Below are 6,630 nucleotides of genomic sequence, written 5' to 3'. Positions count from 1 at the left end.
GTTATCTTACTATCGGCTGCTTTTTTTAACGTTCAAATCGAGCGCCAAAAGCTTCAGTTCGCGTTTTGTGTTTGTAAACTTTAAATATCTAAGCTTCTTTATTATAATACACACAATAAATAATAAACTTAAAGATTATGTTATATTCAGTAAAAGATGCAATTATTTATTGTCGTTTTAATTTCTTTACGCAACTCCCTGCCAACGGCCGATACCCTGAGTACGGCGCGCGGCGGCGTGGCCGGATCCCGGAACAGATACCCCGTGACCCGTCTTTCATAGATCGTTTACTGTGGTGTGCGACCGTGCGGTTAAACAAGCGCAGTTATTATGATTAATTGGACACCTCGTCGTCTTCGGTGATGCCTGTCGGGTTCGACTTCGCGATGAAGTATTTGAGAACAACTTTGCCACCTGAAGACGGCTAATTAAGTTTGGCGCTTGCCCCTGAACGTCGCTCGCTCCTCTGCGTGGTCTCTGTCAGGTAAGCTGTCTCGTCACATTTGCCGCCTTTCTTGTCACTGGATGTCGTTTGTAGCTGTCATCGCCGCTTTAAGGATTCGTTAACAGGAGCCCGCGTGTGTGAATTGTTTAACTGAACTGGCTAGGTTGAACCTAGAGGGCTTGTCTCTAGAAAGGCGATGTGCGAAATAACATTGTGGTGCTTGCATTGAGCGCTGAACGCACTGGCGCTCTGTAACGCAGTGGCGCTCAGTAACTCAGTAACGTTTCCCATTCCGCACCACTATATTGAACAGCTTCAGAGTTCACCACTGCGAACCACGTCTTACGCGTAGTTTATCAGAACACGGGCGGCTACTTGTGCGGCGCAGCGTTTACGGCTTCGTTAATCACCGCTGTCGTTTGTGCCGTGTTGTAAATGGCGAGGGAAAATCGTTTGCGAGCGAATGTGCGCGCCTCGCAAGCTTCGTTGCGTTTGCGGCGAGCCACCTCACCATGTGTACGGTGCCGCTGTACGCGGGTATTGATTTTGGCTGAATGTTGTGTTGCCCGAGTTGTAACATTCGTGCACCCAATAATTTCCATTCTTGCCTGAGTGGTAATCATGTGTCATCCTGTTTTAGACCTCTGGGCGGTCTGAGCACATCACGTCCCTCCATTCAACCGGACAAGAGCCACAACCATTGTCAACAGTGTTTGGCCGCCAGAACGTAAGTTTTCAAACAGTTTTGGTAGCACAGTGGGCTACCATACTTGAATAATGTTCGATCACTTGAATGTACAAGTTCTCGCCCCCGTAACAATTATTGGTGTTTCATGCATAACCTAATATGTAGCTGCTAAATGGCAACCTTTATTGTTAATTTCGGAAAACTCAGTTTCATCCAAAATCATAATGTGGGCATAGCAGTTAATCACCATGTATACGAATTTCCTGGTGTTAGTCATGTTTACGATGAAGCCATATTTCTTAGGTGGTGACACAAAAATGTTATTACCTTTGTAGTTTAGTCTTCGATAAAGCCTTACCAGTTCTGTTTTCAGCTATTTTCTGGATGTTTACCATGTCAATTGACAGTCCTTGCAGTCCACTTTTTCAAATAGTTAATGTAACTGCCTGTACCATTTACAGAGGCCTGATTGGGGTTCTGAAGGCTGCGATTTACGCACGCTAGTGCTGTACTGCCAATAAAGAAACATCCTTCCACAAAGAAAAAGATTTGAAAGTGTAAAGTATCAGCTGCATTATTCTGAACTGGAACATGCTAATTGCAAGGCCTGGGGCTTTTCCTGAAAGCACTGTGGATGTTATGAGAGAGGAAAACCACTCAAACACATCTGCTAAGGCCGTTGCTGCTCCAAGATGCGTGCAAGCATTGAGTCTTCTGAGCAATACATTACACCCTTTTTTTTTAAACAACCGACGTGCATGCTGAACGTACTCCTGATTGGGCATGTGCCAGGCGCGTAGCCAGGAATTTTTTTCGGGGGGGAGGGGGTGGAGGGGGGCCGTGGTCGACCAAAAGATGGGACGGGGAAATATGTAGGCAAGGCATCTTGCGCGTTGTTTTGGAAACGAAGCTTGAAATAACTGACTTTAACATGCGATTTGTGTATGCTCAATGCTAACTGTAAAGCCCACCTTAATGAGCTTAGATGGTGATGATCATGATGATCACCGAAATTGCCGTTCGCTGGTCTGTGGGCACACCACGGGCGATTCATTCGTCCGCAGAGCAGGTGGTTAGGCGGACCCACGCTCGTGAGCGTGATCATGAGTGCACTCGTGAGTGACGCGCGGTCCCTGAAGTTCGTCGGGCGGAAGTGCAGGCCAACACTGGGTGTTTACTATCAAGATTCTCGTGTTTTAGATTTTCCTTTAGAAAAGGGACTATTAAGTTTTCTTGTCAGCTATGAAGTACAGTCGAGCACGATTTGAAGGTTATCGCGCCAGCATCGAGCGGCCAAGCAGGCCACCAGCCCATGGTTTCGTTTCGGAACCATGAAAATCGAGATTTCGCACTCTTTGCTCCCTTGTTGGCTGTTCCATGATACAACAATGGCCCGCACGACTGACTTGCCACCCTTTGGGTTTCAAGCTGTACATTCGTTGTTATCAAGCCCAGACTTGGACTTGGTTGCCCTTTATCTATGCCGACGATAACGAAACTTGCATGGAATATTTGCTAAAGCTGGTGTTCTTTCTGCTTCGTTTGAAAGAGTAGCTTTCCCGCGACAACCTTCGAATCGCAGTGGACTGTACATGCGGCGCGTTCGTATATTATGGCGGTGAAGCTAGCAAACGTGCGTCTTCGTCCTTAAAGGAGCCATGAAGAGAAAACACAAGTTTGGTTCATTCGAAAGATTGCCTCGTTAGAACCATAACGACACCACTTATAACACAAACTTCGCTCAAATAAGCTACATAATTAGGAAAAAAGGAAATGATCACGCGACCCACCAGCTCATTTTCCGCAACAAACCTATGATGTCACTCGAGAATGCTCTGCAATTTGCGGAGGCCGGCAAAAGCAAACGCATGTTAGGCAGGGCTTACAGTTTGCATAGCGAGCTAAATGCCCGTGAAACATACTGCACAGTCTTTTTATGACAAAGAACGGTGGAGTAAATGGTTGAAGTTCCGAACGAACACGCAAGCGTGTATGCCAATGCGTACAAAACTACCGCCAGCCGAACTCGACATCTCGCCGTCGCCACCATCGCGCAGACGAATTTTCGGGTTCAAGGCTCTTCGGGGCCAACGAACCGTCCCAGCACGCACAGCCGTGACCTTGCTTGGTATCGTAATTCCTTCACAGGAGGTTGGCCGTCATATCGCCAACTAGGAAAGGTAAAAATAGAAACAAGGGGAGTAAGGAACACACAGCAGCAACGAGATAGTGCCAGTCGTCGCACAGGTTTCGGTATGGAGGTCGTGTTGGCTTGCTGCTGTCGTTACGAGCTCGTTTACAGTTTACAACCACTGAAAACTTCAGTTTGTTCGAGCACTTTACAATGAAATTTCGTTGCTGTGTATTGAAATGCCCATGTAGTACGGGCAAATCGTCGAGGGAGTGCGACATCCCCGCCGGTGAGATCTCCTTTCATGTGCTGCCCAACGACAAATCTCGGCGAAGCAAGTGGCTATGTTTTGTGAACTTTGCAAACGGATGAGAAAGAGAGCTAAAGGAAGTACGAGTGTGCTCGCTTCATTTCCGAGGAAGTGATTACGGCAGGGACCCGGACATGCTGGCGCTCGTCGCCGACTTCGTCAAATCGCCGCCAAAGCGCTCTGACCTTGGGGAAAAAATTGCCGTACACACCGCGCATTGACGCTCAAATCTTTCTGGTCGGAGCAGAGAGCTCGAGCGAACGGCTTTCCATGCACGACACCGGCCAACTGGCATAAGCGATACTGCTACTAAAATTGAAAATACGGCACATACGTACCAGTCTGTATTCATCCGTCGCGACGGGGCTGACGAGGCAGCGGTGCCGACGGCTGGGCGTTCGTCTGTTGTGGCTATCGCGGAATGGTCGCTTTCCCGTCCACCGCGTATCCCACAACTCTTGCCGCTCGTGCACTTAGAAGCATTGAGCGTTCAAGTGGTGTAAGGTTGTTAAATGCAAGCCCGAGCTCCTCGGCGAGAGTTTTGTTCTCCGGATCAGGCGATTCCATGACTAGGGCTGCGGGTGCACTAGGTTTTACTAGTATTTTTAAAATGGCCGCCGTCTCTGTCGACTCCCACGTGTGGGTGCTATATGGAGTCTACATTAAGTATATGTTTCATGGACCGGCTCGTATGACGCCATTGTTCACATGACGAAATGTGCAATTTTAGCGGGAGATTTAAAATTTTGGCTTAAATTGCCTTATTTCTCAGTGAATAAAGCATCATTTGCTTCCGGAAAAGCGCTTGGGGTACTATGAAACACCTAATCTTTCGAATAAAACAAACTTTTGTTTTCTCTTCATGGCTCCTTTAAGTAATCGCCTTTTGTTATTTTTTGTGCTAGTAACGTGAGTAGTGAACTTGCGCTAAGCGGAACACCTTATTGCACTGCTGTTGAATGTTGAGCTTGTTGCACGTTTCTTATTAAATTTCGTTATTTCTATCTGTTAAATTGAAACAGACATGGCTTCAGTAAAATTCCGGTTAAGCAAATACAGAATGCTGATTCTAAAGGGAGGTCAAGGAAACAGTGGAATAGTGCCAAAAAAACAAAGCTCCGCAATAAGGAGAATTGTGTAGTTTTGTTGATGTGGAGGAAATACAAGATGGGCAGAGCAATGCTTTTTATGCAGCAGAAATTATGGAACTGCGATAGTCAATGAAATGCGATGTCGGTAGAAAAATAAACATATCAAGGATTGATAGTTGAGTGAACAAAATACAGCGACATGCTCTGTCATGTGATTATACTTTGTATCAGTGTAAAGATAAGGAATGACACGCTCCCGACCACATGTAAGCCTATATGAGGCTTTTCCTGCTGTTTTGCCATTCCCCGGCCATGCTGTTCCGCCAGTGAAACAGTGGGGCTGTTTCGATCGGCTCGCGGCAGGTTCCCGGTGCTTGTCGGTGTATCCGGCGCGAAATGCAGCCGGGCTGTATATATCGACAGGTACAGCATCTGGAACGGGCGCATGGATCAGACGTTGACATTGCCCTTGTTGTCAGCTTTATATCAGCAAGAATGTCCTTAAAACTGCAGGTTCCGCGCCTGCAGGTGACTTTAGGCGGTTTTTCAGGCTGCTTAAACTGCACCCCAGCCTTGGCATAAAACATTATGGGAGGGGCACCGCACCCCCCTCCCCTTACCCTACCTTCGGCTACGCCCTTGGCGTGTGCTTATTCTTTCTTGCATCCACCACATTCGGGTCGTCACGTTGATTTGGGAATGCTGGAATCCAGCATATGCTGGCAAGATACGAGAGCTTGAACACAACCCACTTGCCCGCAATGAGTTTTCGAAGATCTCCACCACCTGAAGGTACTGAAGTGAGATGTAAGCATTGCCTGAAAACCATACCAGATGAGGGTACCAACTCATAATTATGTATCTTTCTCACCCATTTACGTGTTTTGAACGAAAAAAGTGCCATTTAAAGGTGATACGTCGTTCTCTGCCGATTTCTGATGCCTGATTAAGTTTGTGGGCATTAATTTAGCAGCTTGCTCACATGTCTAACGTGTATGTGTGCTTGTTAGGAGTGAAGTAGGTAAAAATTGAAAGGTTTGATTGTAGTTGTGCATAGATTACCTGCATTGTTTTCATTCCTAGAAAAGAAAAATTGAGGTAACCCTGCCAATTGCTCGGCATTGCTGCATTTTATTATGCTTGTATGATTCGTAGAACCTGCAGGAGTTCAGCTGCTTGTTAAAGGAGAAATAAACAGTGGTACAAAAAGAAGAGCATCTACTAAATAAAAATCTTCACAATCGCAGGATGCCAACGGTCCACCTACCAACTTGCGTCCTGCATTGTTTCTGCTGGCTGGAGCGGCGCATGGAGCATTTTTCAGCTTCTCGAAGTTTGTGATCAAGCGCTGCCCCAAGTGAAGGATGCCGCAGAGGGATCTTCTGTTTTAATTTTAATGCCACAATTTCATGTGCTGAGCACTTACTTGTAAGGCATTTTAAATATTCATCATCCCAGAGGGTATGTTACCTTCGTCTTGGGTGGAATGTGGCTGCAATAAGGTTATTTGTGACAGAAACAAGTGAACCATGTGGTGAGAGTCATTGAGGCCTTGTTGATTGCGCATGCTTCTGAAATAACATTTTCATTCAGCGGAATACTTTCTAAATATTACAATTTGTGAACAAAATATAATAAAAGTCATGATTAGTTGTACTACAGTGCAGGAAAAAAATGCCAGCATATGTTTTAAGAGCCTCTGATATTTCAGGTCATTGGCTGGTGAGCAATAAAACGGAACTGAAAATTGTTTAAAGTGAAATCAATTATTTGTTCTCACCAGTGCATGACCCGTAGTAAAAGCTATCTGGTCTCCCAATTTCAAATGAGACAGGAAATGCCAAAAAATAAGGAAATAAACAAGACAGCTTGCTACAATAAACCAATTCAAAGAATTGCTCAATGTCTATAAAGTGGTGATTCAGGCGGGTTAGTTCGGTGTTGATGAAATACAAGCAGGCACTC

General features: G+C 45.9%; 1 long non-coding RNA gene across 1 annotated transcript; it reads left to right on the top strand.

Annotated features, from left to right (window-relative positions):
• The first annotated feature begins 291 nt into the window (after positions 1 to 291).
• Positions 292 to 6,129, top strand: LOC144167120 (uncharacterized). Its single transcript, XR_013321850.1, has 3 exons — positions 292 to 484; positions 1,086 to 1,172; positions 5,913 to 6,129. It is a non-coding gene; the product is annotated as an uncharacterized LOC144167120 (long non-coding RNA).
• Positions 6,130 to 6,630: the final 501 nt, after the last annotated feature.

The sequence above is a fragment of the Haemaphysalis longicornis genome, unplaced genomic scaffold, assembly GCF_048455015.1.
Source record: "Haemaphysalis longicornis isolate Haplotype H1 unplaced genomic scaffold, Haemaphysalis longicornis Haplotype H1 scaffold_2, whole genome shotgun sequence".
In the NCBI taxonomy this organism is placed as follows: domain Eukaryota; kingdom Metazoa; phylum Arthropoda; class Arachnida; order Ixodida; family Ixodidae; genus Haemaphysalis; species Haemaphysalis longicornis.
This window is presented reverse-complemented; position numbering and strand designations above follow the sequence as displayed.